Source organism: Chenopodium album, chromosome 14, assembly GCF_948465745.1.
Source record: "Chenopodium album chromosome 14, dcCheAlbu1.1, whole genome shotgun sequence".
NCBI lineage: Eukaryota > Viridiplantae > Streptophyta > Magnoliopsida > Caryophyllales > Amaranthaceae > Chenopodium > Chenopodium album.
The window spans coordinates 12,834,131-12,848,936 of NC_137847.1; the positions used below are offsets into that span (position 1 = coordinate 12,834,131).

General features: G+C 31.4%; 1 non-coding gene across 1 annotated transcript; it reads left to right on the forward strand.

The window, feature by feature from the left end:
* The first annotated feature begins 937 nt into the window (after positions 1-937).
* Positions 938-1,044, forward strand: LOC145580480 (small nucleolar RNA R71). Its single transcript, XR_014099511.1, has one exon. It is a non-coding gene; the product is annotated as a small nucleolar RNA R71 (small nucleolar RNA).
* Positions 1,045-14,806: the final 13,762 nt, after the last annotated feature.

The window sequence follows — 14,806 nt, forward strand, 5'->3', positions numbered from 1 at the left end:
CATTAGAAGGATTAGTTTTCTCTTGTAGCCCTGCAGGGTTAGTAACATTAACACTTGGTACAAGGGAATCAGGATTAGCAATAGGTTCATCATCCTTGGGCATAGGAGGCCCATGATAGTGGGAACCACTCCTTAGAGTAATTGCATTAGCATGATCCGTAGGGTGGATTGATTGCGATGGTAAGGCTTCCTACTGACGGGTTTGTAGGGTAGATGAAATCTGCGCAATTTAATCATCCATAATTTTATTATGAGCTAGAATCGAATCAATTTGTGCATCCCTACTCGATCTCCATGTGCTTTTGCATACTTAATAGCATTGCTCTAATTTCTGACAAAGTAGGGTCAGAAGATGAGGAGGGTTGTGATTGGGATTTTTGGCCAGAGTTAGGATGGTAATATTTTTGCTATGGTGGTGGTTGTTGTTGAGGTTGTTGTGGAGGTGAAGGATTTTGTAAATTGGTACTCCGACAGGAAAGATATGGATGGTTCTGGAGGCCAGGATTATAAGTGTTGGAGTATGGGTTATTTTGCCTGTAGGTTTGAAAGACATTAACTTGCTCCATGGAACTCCTACAATTTTGCTCCCAATGTCCTACAATTCCACAATTTTCACAAAAAAACTTCATTAGTATTATTGACTGTAGAAACATTAGCTACAGAATTAGGAATAACAGTACTAAGATTATCTAAAAAATGGCAAATAGATGTTAATTGAGCCTGTACAAAGGATACGGAATCAACATTATGTTTTCCTTTGTTAGCAAACCCTCTAGGATTCCCATATTGGGAATTATGGATTGACATATCTTTGATAACTTGACTTGCATTATCAACATTAAGATTCATAAACCTCCCACTAGTTGCAGAATCTAGAATTGTTCTAGATGTGTTTCCAAGCCCATTACAAAAAGCTTGAATCAACTCCCATTGTGCTAAATTATGGTGGGGGCATTCTCTTTGCACATCCTTGAACCTTTCCCAAGCCTCATATAGAGTTTCATCTGGCTCTTGGGCAAAGTTTTGAATTGCACTCCTCAGTAAAGCTGTTCTTTTTACAGAATAATATTTATTATAAAAAATTTAAAGCAAGAGATTCCCAGTCAGTAATACCAAGTGTAGTTCTATTCAAACCATTAAACCACAGTTTTAGCTTTTCCACATAAAGAAAAGGGAAAAAGAATCTCCCTAATTTGGTCTTGCGTGACCCCAGCTTACCTAATGATATTGCAATACTGACAGAAATCTGCAATATGATGATTAGGGTCTTCACCCTTAGCTCCACTGAATTGCTTTCTTTCAATCATTGTGACAAACCGGGGTTTGATCTCGAATTGCACCCCGTCAAGAGCTGGAGTAAGAGTAAGATGTGAAAAATCTGTCAGGGACGGCTGCGAATAATCGCTGAGCTTGCGAGGTGGAGGTGGTGGTGGATTCGCCATCTCCGATTCTGATTCTAAAGAAACTTCTGAATCGCTAGAATCAGATGGGGGTTCCAAAGGTGTATTACCCTCGGAAGTAGCTCGTACATGTCTGAAAAGATTCTTCTGCCTATGAAAAGATCGTTCGATTTCAGGATCGAATGGAATGTAACCTGATCTAGAACCCCTGGGCATAAACACAGAACTAAACAAACAAATATGAGAAATTTGTCTCAAAGAACTTGTGTTCTCTAAGACTATAGGGAATAATCTAGACTACAAAAACAATCAGAAATAAAAATAAAACCGTTTCCCTGGCAACGACACCAAATTTTGACAGGATAAAGTCATATCACCTAGTAAAAAATAATTCCTAAGTCCACTAACTATGCAGATAGGGAAGAAGGGTCGAACTATAGGGAAACTAATTAATTTATTCCTAATTAAATTAAACAATCCAAATTATTAAGTAACTAAATTATAGATATGATAAATTAAACTAAGGGAGATGAAAGTAGGGAGAAATCAATAAAATCCTAGGGTATAGGTTCACCAATAAATAATATCCCAGGGTAAAACACAATAATCAATCATCAATACATCAACTAATCAGATCACAAAGGGATTTCGCTACGTATTATAATCACATAATTAATCTACCGGTATTAAATCGTATCTGTCGAATCTTGACTTAACCATTTATAAATTAACCTGCCTATTGAAACTAAGCCTAAACATCAATTCTCATCTGTCGAATCTCAAATCAATATTGCTAAACTCATACAATTAATCCAGGCCTAATCTAATTGCATAGCATTAAATCAATCAATAGGAAATGAATCAAGCATTGACAATCAACAATAATAAATTACCCCTTCATATTATTCATGGATCCCCACAAACCCTAGAAAGAAAACTACTCACACGTAATTAAATCTAAACTAATCAAAGCAAATAAACAAGACATGATGAATTAAAGAAATTAAATTACTGAAAATAATAGAGAAGAAATCGTTATCAAAGTTAACGGAAATTATGAATTGAATTAAAGAACAAAGTTAAAGAGAGAGAAACAAGAGTGAAGTTTAAACTACAGACTAAGTAGAGAGAGAAAAGCTAAGAGAAGAGATAATTGTGTCAAAACAAATAAAAACGTATTTATACAAAGCCTCTAAATATCCTAATTAGAAACTAAGTAAAATCGCTGAAATTAATCCTCCAAGAGGCGCACCGGTCGGGCGCCAGCTCGCCCGGCCTGGCCTACCTTTTCATCAAGTGTGCATCTCTCGCGCCCGATCGGACGCAAGATAAGGCGAAGCATGCCCTTCTTCCTATTCCGCCCGGCCCGGTCGGGCGCGCCTCAGGGCGAGGTGCCTGACCCGAGCGAGGCCACTCGGGGCGACTTGGACTTCTTGTTTGGGCTATTAACTTCGGCCCAAACTAAATTTCCTCCTTGGGGATTTAATCACTCTGTCCAATGCCTCGATATCTTTAAAGTTGAGCCCTTAATCACCGATTTGATGACTCTAACCGCCCTTGGGCTACGAAAGATGGTCGTGCTTTTCCAATGCTCGTAGTTGCTCCAGATAATCCTGGGAAAAATGCTCCAAGTGTGCAATTTCCTACAAAACTCAACCAAAATTACGAAAACACTAGAAAACACAAATTAGTAATAAAAGTGGCTCTAAAGAGCCAAAAACACTATTAATTATGACCAAGGGACGGGGGTGAATCACTATATAAAATAGACATATCACATATTCTAAACCATAAATCAGACGTTCTGAATTATTACTTGTATATATAATATACTTCGTATATAATATCATTTCAAGTTAATTTTGTACTTGAATTCTATAACTTAGTTACTAATTTCAATTACTTTATTTTTACTTTTGAGTTATTATGGTTATACTTTTGAAAGAATTAAAATTACATTAAGATAACCTATGTAAGAATTGAACCTACATCAACTATACATTAACGGCATAGTGCTTTACCAATTCAACTAAAAGGTTTTAGCATATGTTTTAAAATTGCTAGAGATCAGATAATTTAAATAAGCAAGAAAAACTATAATTGGGATTTAATCTACCTGCGTTCTAAATTTATTCCAATGTTTTAACCACAATTACATGAGCCACTATGATCACAGACGGATAAATGCATAATGATAAGAAATTATAACAAAGCATTGAATTTGATGTAATTTACGAGTACTAAAGATGAATCATTAGTAACTGAAGTAAGGTAATTAATTGCCAAAGTCCTTATCCGATTACATATGGCATGCACAACTGTAAGGGGACAATATTCTGGCTATAACTTTCTACACCTATTATCGATGCATCAGTCATTAAATTAGAAAACCTCACCTAAATTAGAGCATACTACATCTAATGTGACAGAAATTCAAACAAAGAAATTAAACAAAAATCATACGGAGTACATCTCATTTTTTTTCCTTTTTTGAAAGAAACCCCAATGAGGGTTACCACTATATTCGATCATTAGAAGCAATATTAAGAACTCCAAGCGAGATTACATCGTTCCACAATTGTTGCCAAGCTCCCGAGGTTGGAAGTAAGCTAAATTAAGAACCCTCGATTCCCACTTTTATGAGCTCTGAAACGCAGCACACCAAAGGATCTCCCCTGAACTTCTTCTGCATACCGAACCCAGCCCAGAACATCTTTAGAATATACTACACCTAAATTTAAAACATACGACACTTAAATTTAGAACATGGTCATGAACGTAATTGAACATATAGTTTAGAACATTGATACGAAGTACTCAGTATAATAATTCTAATCAATTAAACTAAGTATACTAATGTTGTAAATTACCTTTAATCAATTAACTATACTGTATAAATAATTTAAAACATAGAACTAATTTAGAACATAGGCCAAATAATAAAAGAAAAAATTCACAGCATCAAAACGCTAAAACCTTGAAACTAAATTCAAAAAAATAAAATCAATGACAGTAGAAATAAATGAAAGAACATATATAAAATACCTAAAATCGATAAAATCCTAAAAATCGAAAGAGTATCGAAAAAAAACCAAAAAAACAAAAATAAAATACCTAAAATAGAAAAAATCCTAAAAATCGAAAAACTAAAATTGCTCAATCATACCCGAATCTAAGAATTGCGTCAATCTAGGGCTTGGTGAAAACTGAAATGGCTCAATCATACATGTTTAGTGCAAGTTTCTGAGTAATGATCATTGATTAGGACAAAAAATTTGAGTGAAATCTATGATAGAAGCTTGAATTTGGCATGTTAATGGAGGTTTTATAGAATGTGTTTTGGTTTTAGGAGAGAGAAAGTGAAGCAAATGGGTAGGAGAGAGAAAGTTCTTATTTTTAGTATATGTAATAGAGGTTGCGATTATATTTATAAAAGTGCCATTACTCTCTTTCCTTTAATCAGATCCATTCAAACCAATCTAATCCTATGGTTGAGATTGGTTCTTATAAAAAGGTGGGTTCTTACCGGATCCCTCCCCTTATATATATATATATATATATATATATATATATATATATATATATATATATATATATATATATAATTATAATTGAACATCAAAATTCATTATTTAATATGCAGTTACCTAAATGTTATATCGTTTCAATTTGTTTTACTTATTAAAGGGATTTTTTTTTATCCAGCTGTATAAAATTTCTTCAAGTAACCTATTTCGTGGTTAAGATAAATGTTATATTGTAATAGTTTGGTTTACTTTTAAAGGGATTTTTTTTCCAGCTATATATTATAAAAATTCAAGTAACATATTTCGTGGTTAAAAGAATAAACTTTAATTAAAAATTTGGTTACATATTTTAAATACTTAACTATAACCTATATGAATTAAGGTTGAGTAACTGAAAGAAATAACTTTATAATCATATTGTTGTTAAAATATACACATGTAAGTTGGCAATTAAGAGTTTATAATTTATGAACATGAATAACTCTTTTTAATACAACTTTATTATCATAAGATTTGTTATTGGAGTGATAGTTAAAGTTTAACTTTAATGATTATGAGGTCATGAGTTCAAGTACTAATGTTAACAAATTATAATTTTTTGTGTGGAAACATTGGTGATTAGTAATAGTAGGTGACATGAGAACACGTGGTTAGATTGACAACACATGACAAGATAACAATGTTTGTCATTGAGTTGTAATATATTAACTCCGTTTTGTTATTATGTGCAACAAAAGAATATTTTATGTCTCACTAACAATACCCCTTTGTTGCACATAATAAGAAACGGAGGTAGTATATATTGATTGATATTGATGTGCAATGTAAATTTCTCTTTTATATTTCTTCTTTAAAATTACTGATTTTTACCGAACTAAAATTATTTTTACTGAATTGAAATTATTTTTAATGAAATGAAATTAATTTTACTAGACTGAACTTATCTTTACTGAACTTCAATTATTTTTACAGAATATTATTTTTTTTAAGGTGAAGTAAATAGGGCCTAAGTGTGAATTTGGTTAAATATTAGCCCGTAGATGCTATTTATAGTAAATAGCAGCTAAAAGACAAAAGACCGGTGATTTTTTTTCCTTCAAGTGGTACAAGTATTGCACCGCTGTTATCTATAATGGCTATAAATAGTACTACTAAAAAAACTTATAATCTAATATTATAAAATAAATGTAAAATAGTACATTAAAAATACCACTGTAGTAAGGCCCTATTCACTTCAACTTAAAAAAATAATTTCAGTTTAGTAAAATTAATTTCAGTTCAGCAAAAATATAATAATTATAGTTCAGTAAAAAGAATTTCAGTTCAGTAAAAATCAATAAACCTAAAGAAGAAATATAATAGAAAATTAGTAAAAAATAATTTCAATTCAACAAAATTAATTTATGTTCAGTAAAATTAATTTCAGTACAGTAAAATAATTTAAGTTGAGCAAAAATAATTTCAGTTCAATAAAAAATAATTTCAGTTCAACAAAAATAAGGTGATATGAACGGGGCCTTAAAAGTACATTAAAAATACCATTGTAGCAATTAAAAAATCACAAAAATTTAATGATTTAACCAATCAGCCCTCCTATAATCCTATATACATCCAAAACAAATATCAGCTATACGCCTAGTTGCACTCGATGACTTTATACTCACATAGTCTAGAATTTGTTATATACACCCGGGTATACCGTACACCCGGGGTTATTTGTTCATTTAATCAATAAATGAGCAAATAATATTTTTATTCATTTGTTGGTTGAATGAGCAAATGATCTGACCCCAAGTGTAGGCTCTCCAATCATATTCAAGCTCGTAATTCACTACTTCAAATTGTGGCTATGTTCGGTTTAATTTATTTAAGTGAATAATTAATTAATTAATTAATTTTATTTTAGAAATAAATAAATTAGGTTAGATCTAATTTTTATTTTTATTTTGGTGTATTTTGTTAGAGATTCGACCCAAGTGTTAGTAAAATATCCTTTATTAACCCAATTTTATAACATTTTACTTATTTGGGTAAGTCCAAATCGGGAATTTATTTGGTGGCTAAGTTTGTAAGCCTTGGTGGAGTAATCCTTAGATGGAAAAAAGTGCAGTGAGTTTAACATCAAGAGTTTCGTTTTAGACAGTCTTAACATCTTATTGAGCTCTAATTTGGTCAAAATCGTTGCAAGAGCAAACTTGTTATTTTTAAGAGAATTTTACACCTTTTTCTCTCTAATTTTGATCTCTTATTATTTGTTGATTGTTGGTGAGTTGTGAATTCTTTGTAAACTGACTTGGGGTTCTTTTTTCCCACAATTTACCAATAAGAGAATCATAGGGTGGACTCCTCAAATGGTCCCATGGTTTTTATCCTTCACATTGAAGGGTTTTTCATGTATAATCTGTGTGTGTTGTTTGCTATTACAAAAACTATTGGGTGTGGGCACCCGCACCCAAGTGTTTGTGTGGGCAAGTTGATTTCCTTTTCAAACACAATTGAAACTTCACCGTTTATTTCAATTATCAAAGAAAACTGAGATTTTAGGGCTCACAATTCACAGAATAATATCATAATGCTTGAATCAGCCAACCAAATCGAAGGAAACGAATTATTTTCTGATTGAAACGAAGATGACGATGACGACGAAGATGAAGATGAAGGTGAAGCGATTATGCTTTTTGCGATTTGTGGCTGCTGGTTGGTGGTGAATGGTGAAGAGATTTAGTGTTGGTGGTTGGCGATTTGCCGATTGATGGTGGCTGGTGGTGGTGTTTGCAATGTTGGAGGTGGTGGCGTGAGGTTAGGGTCGTGAGTTAGGGCGGTGACGTGAGGTTAGGGTGGTGGCTGGTTGGGTGTGTCATGAGGTTAGGGTAAGTGAGGTTATGGTCATGGGTGGGAGGTGGCGTGAGAAACAAAGTTTCAACCAAGAGAAACAAAGTTTCAACAAAGAGAAACAAATGGGTGGGAGGTGGCGTGAGAAACAAAGAGAAAGGAAGAAAGTGGAGAGAGAAAGAAAAGAGAGAAACAAATAAATATATATATAGTAGTATCATATTAGCCAACACATAACTCATATGAGCCATCAAAATGTACATGTCAGCCAATTAATGTATGATATCAGTTAATATTAGGGACATGTGAGATATTAATAAAAATGTATCAGTCAACACAAGAAACCTATCAGCCAACAAGAGTAAAATATCAGCCAACAAAAGGTACATATTAGTCAAGATACGGAACACATCATCCAACAAAAGAAGCATATTAGCCAACAAAAGGATGAAATTAGCAAACAAAAGGTACAAGTAAGTCAACAGAAGGAACATATCAGCTAACAAATGAATCATATCAGCTAACAAAAGGATGAAATTAGAAAACAAAAGCAACAAGTAAGCTAACAAAATAAACATATCAGCCAACAGATGAAACATATAAACCAACATTTAAAATATACATATCAGCCAACAAAATGAATATATCAGCCAACTAAAAAAACATATAAGCCAAATGATGTTTGATATCAGCCAACAAAAGGGGAAAAAAACACATATCAGCCAACAAAAAGAATATATTAGCCAACACAAAAACCATATCAGCCAATAAATAAAACATTTCAGCCAACACATGAAACATATCAACCAAAACAAGTAAAATATATTAACCAAGCCTCCCGCATAAAATAGTTCGTGGGTCCGTCCGCACCCAATACCTTCTCTTGCTATTATTTCTTTCTATTATTGCTGGCTTTGTTTCTAAATCATTGTTGTTTTATCTTGGTGATTTGGTTGTCTGACCTTAATTAAATTGAGTTATTGGTTGATTATCCTATGTGTGACATTGTGGGTGTTGTAGTGACCCATTTTCGATCCCTAGATATTTATCATTAAATATCTTTCTCTGTGTAATTTTAAAATGAAAATTTCATATTTTAGAAAAGTTATATTAATATGAATTTAATGATACATATTTGAATTAGTGTACAAATTAGATTAAAGTTTGGTCAAATCAGCAATTAGATCTTAAAAATTCAGAAGAGATCTGATCAATTATGTGAAGGAAACATAGCCTATGCATTTAAGCTTTCAATTACTTTTGTATTATACAGAATCACACAATGCTCTCTTTAAATAAATATGCCTAAATCCTACTATTAATTCAAAAATTTTACTTGGACAAAAATGCTTACTGCTTCTTATATTTTTAGCTATTATTTTTTTAAAAATTATAAAACTAAACTACGAGTAATAAATATGAAAATTGGGAAAAATAGTTTCCTGTTGTGAAATAAAGAGAACAAGAGAGAAATTGGGGAGAGAATCAATCAGTCAATAATTCCATTGAGTAAGGGATATATATACATGTACAATAGTTAGGGTTTTCTTAGAAAACAAGCCCTAGATCTAGAATATTCTAGAAAATACAGGAATATGATGGGCATCCACAAATGTTTCATAACACTCCCCCTTGGATGTCCATTATCGAAGACTGTGCCTCATTAAAACCTTACTACGAAAAACCATTTGGGATAAAAACATAGTGAAGGAAAAAGAGTGTATCATTCTTCGTAATATGCTTGCAAATCTGCCTCATTAAAAACTTTACCAGGAAAACCCATTGTGGGACAAAACCATGGTCAAGGAAAAAAGAGTGCAGCGCGTATTTTCTCCCCCTGATGAATACATAACGTATTAACGTGAAATCTTCTAGTGCAATAAATCCGATGCGATATGGTTGATAAGTAACTTTTTTCATGTAGAAGAACACCATTTCTTGATGATTAATCCTTTCAAATTGAACTTGAATCTTCAAATCTTCACATGGACTTATTGAGCCATCTTCATTTCTCCATACTTGTGGAAATAATACAAGTGTTCACCACTACCACTATTTCCTTAGATAGTTTCGTTTCGATTTATCATAACAATTAGATGTATGCCTTCTTCTGGAGGTCATATATACTACAAAATGATGATCAATAATTTATCACATTATCTAAACATAATTTCATGGCAACACTTGATATCATATATATTTCATTTTCCAGTATCATATGAATTAAGAAATTAAACTAATTACATATTTTGCTCATGGCTCTTCTGGACCATAAGAATATTATTCTCACTCAATGGTATCTCAACTTTATTCTTTAATTAGACATTTCGTGTTTTATATGAGAGTTCGACAATGAATACATAGACTTGTTGAATCTCACATACTCAAACTTCAGGTTGAGATATCGATGATGTAGTCATATTGACTTTTCATGAGTTTGATAATAATTACAATATTCAAGATATAAAATATGTAGGGTTGGGTATTTAAATATATACGTCGTATGTATATAAGTTCTTCAGGAACTCTTCTTACATGAATTTTAACAAGCTATTATTAAAACAACGTCATCAATAATTTCATCACTAGTGTAAGCCCATTGGAATATAAATATTTCTTTGTAAGTTCCCATCAATATTGTATATACGCCTTACTATACATTGGATAGACATTCACACATACCACAATTATTATATAGAAACTAGCTAGTGCATGACATATGAGATATAGGAATCATGATAAGATATTGAACAAAATATACAATGAGTAATGCATCTAACAACTTTCTAAACATGCAATAAGCAATCCATTAACCTATGACTCATGCATGCACATGGATATAAGACTCAAATTAATGTATGATACTGTACTGTGTGGATTTAAAAATTCATATTTCATTGGACTTCTGGTCCATGATAAACTTTTGATGATTATCATTGTGTCGACATCATAATGTACATATGTTTTAGATCCCTTATTCAATAGTCCATTCTATCATGCATATGCATATTATTTATCAGTTCCATTGTGTATCGATATCATAAAATTAATTTAATGTACATTTCGCATGCTATTTTATAATGATATCTAAATACAATTCTCATTGTTGGTACCATCATAACATTTCTTACATAATAGGCCATCTATTATAATAATTCAGATATCTATACCACCTATCAAGGGTATTTCTCAAACTATGGTATTAATATACTATTATTATACTTTAAAAGTATCAACTGCACTATCTTTCCATATATCGCATATTTATATTGGAACTGATCATATAAACTACACTTCAGATGCAGTGATTTAAGAAAAATTGGCAAGATCTATCTTAATGTATGCACATAATATCATTATCACTATAATAAAGATATATCTCTATATTCCTCTAGATGGGTCATAACGGTATACAAATCAAATCATAGTTGTGCAACATATGTTGATACAAAAGTTGGCATTTAACTTACAAAGTATCATTAGAGGGATCAACTAATTATAGTTTTATAATTTTGCCAACTTACTTCAATTCTTCCCCCTAACTTGGTAAAATATCGCAAATATTGGGGCAATTCTTTACCAACTTAGAATATAATTTCATGTGCATCAAATTTCATCTCGTAGGATAATCATATATATTCAACAAAGTTCTATCTCTCCTGGAGAATAATGAAATTTTGTTCTCTTCTAGAATTCAATATTAATATGGGGTAATAAATTATGCAGTTGCTAATTTCTTATTCTATTCCTTATGTGCTGACATAAAATAGCCCCAATCAAGAGAATTGTTATACAAATATAAACTTTCTTGTAATTTCACTAGGTGGTGACCTTCGGGATCACTAGAAATATTGATAGTATGATACTAGTTACTTAAATTTCCACATATAACTTGTACGTGGTGAGCTTCTGGTCTCCTAATATTTGTCAACATATAAATTATTCTAGTGAACTTCTGGTCACCAATTATTTAGAAAAACCAATGTATTATCTCTTGAACTTTTCTTTTAACACAAACTATTGAAAATCACAATCCAAATATAGCTCAATCTCAATGTTATGTCTTGCCATTCAATTTATTTAATATATTTAACATGAGAGAGGTCAGCACATTATTTCTTTCATATCAAATGAAACTTCAGGTTTTCATAACGGGAATTTACTAAACCCCGGATGGCCTATTTATTAATATCACCTCCAATCACTTTTCCTTTAGTATTTAAATTATGGTCAGTTTTATAATATTGGTGATCACCTTATTAGAGATACTTTATGCATGGCCATGAATATGATGTGATAATGTGTTTCTTTCTACAAATGGCAAGACAATTAACTAATACTCATACTCTACTAGAGCATTGATTGTAATCTTGATACATGCTAATCTTGTTGGACACATTTTATACTCTTCTGGAGTACTTTATATAACCATAAAACATTTTAATGTACTAGAAATGATCTCTTCAGGAGATGCACCAAAATGTGTCACTTTCTCAAATTTGTCATTTTCAATTATTGCTCCATTCCTCTTCCAAGGATTCTTATCATTGTAACCCTTTTGTTTACCACACTTCAAGTGTGCTAGTTTCAATAGCAACTGATCTTGTCCTTCTAGGACATCAACTTAATATGTACATTTATAGCTAGTATATAGGTAATGACATTTATTCATATCCATGTTCAAGATGGTATCATTCTAAATATTTGATTATCATGTGGCCACCTCTATTAAATAAATAATTGATATTTAAGCTAGTGTATGTAGTAAACTGACCATCAACATATTTAATTATTCATGTGCAAGGATTACATAAAAACAATGGAGTAAGCACTATCCAAATACTATCTCCCCCTAATCCTTGCATATGGCGGTATAAAAATAATCCAATAATCTTTAAATCCCTTACTCCTTTTAATCCATAAATTCTTTTAGCAATGCATGTATCAAGCAAAGCAAAGTTATTCTTTTCTTCTTGCCCAATTATATGAATCTTTATATTAAATATTCTCAAAATTAAAGTATGGGCATGATGAATACATTTTTCAACTAAGAAACTCATAATGTCATACTTAGTTTCTTTAACTCATAATTAACATTGCTTCTTACTCAAATAGATATTCTTATAAACTTTTATATAATCAAGAAATTATGATGCAAACATACTTGTTATCCTATTAATCACACAAATTCCTATTCACTTCTGGGAGTGAGTAAATCAAGTAATATATGAATCATCCATTCTCACCTTGAGTTTGGTATTCAGATAGAATATTATACAAATCTTTTGTGTATTTATTCTCATGCTTTAGAAACTAATTTTTTTTCTCCGATTTTCATATAATTTTACTCATCATTCCAATAATTCAACTTTATGTTGGCATATAACATCATATATAATTGAATTCAATCACACATAAATCAATATTTCAACATTTGTATCGTGTTGCATCGTGTTAAATTAGTATGTTTCATAATAGTGTTCAATAAGTTTACTTATATATCATACTAGCGGAAAAACTATACTTGAGATATTAATCACAAGATTTATTAAGGTCATACATTAAACTTATATAGCACATAATTTAGCATATACATCACCCACAATTTTACAGGTCATATGCCATATACATAACACTTTAGAGAAATTAATTCATCATAGTTGGAAACCCCACATCACGTGCGTAAATCATATGGGAATAAATATCGTGGTTTCAGGAAATGGCAACTAACTTCATGGGTGAAAGCTTATGATATGCTAAATTGCTCAAATAGATCTTCTAATTCAATATAACAAATATTCACAGAACATTCATAAAAATTTCAAGATATAAAATCTAAATTCTCATTCATATATAAAGTAGTATACTAGTGCATACATATTAGACTTGGTACTACCTTCCTGATTAAATTAGTCTCTTGTCATACCATACCTTTTGGTTCTTCTTAGAGGCACAGAGAAATAACTAGTATCATCTAGAAAATATTAACTTGGCACATTCTCCATGATCAACAATTACATTGTCTAGGTCTAAAGATCAGGGTAGAAGTTTAACAACTTGAATCATTCAAACTAAACAAACAATCCATAATCAATCAAGACAAATAATAAGGTACATAATCAAACATACTTTATCAATGGACACAAGTGTTATTAGAGATAATAAACATGTAATAACAACTTAACAAGTAACTAAGCAAAGACTACAAGAGAATAAACTCCCATAGAAAACTCCTTAATTAGTGAGTCTTATTAACTCATTAGTTAGTATGACTAACCAACCCCCGCATTGCAATACATTACATTATCATAATAAAAATGATATAAAATGAAACACATCGACATATTAAGTGAGTTAGAGTATAACAAAATAGTGTAGCTAGTGAGGAAGACTTTCCTGCATTAGAGTGCATTGGGATTTTAAGGGCTTTCGGGTATATTGAATCAAAACTTTGATTTCAAGATCGATCTTTTCGACTTATGGCCGATATTCAATTCTTAAGGCAAGTAATCCCAAATGCTAGCCGACACGTTATTATAAGAGCTTGACGGTTCACAGATGCTAAACATTGTTGACCCCATATTAATCTAAATAGTTGCACATCACAAGGGATTTGGAAACTAAAATAGATACAAATCAATCATCCTACGAAAGTAACGAGCTGAGGTATCTTGAACTCGAAACCCACTTTCAACTACACAACATTAATTTGCTGCAGCTTTTCTTCTCAAAAAATTTGCTCAATAATTAATTTTCCCGGCAGAATGAAATCCATCAGATATATGAGACACATATTAATCAAATACCTTAACAGTTGTTGATTTCTCATGGGTGTTTTACAAAGCAATTTAACATGATATATTACCTAATGCTAATAGGAAGTACTATATTTTATCAATCCAAGAAGCAATATAAGTAATATTCCTTTCATATATAAAGGCATAAAGTATGAAAGCATATAACCAAATTAATAAAACAAACAATCATCATTAGAGGACAATCGAAAAGTGTAATTTTTATTTATTTATTTAATATGAGCACATTACA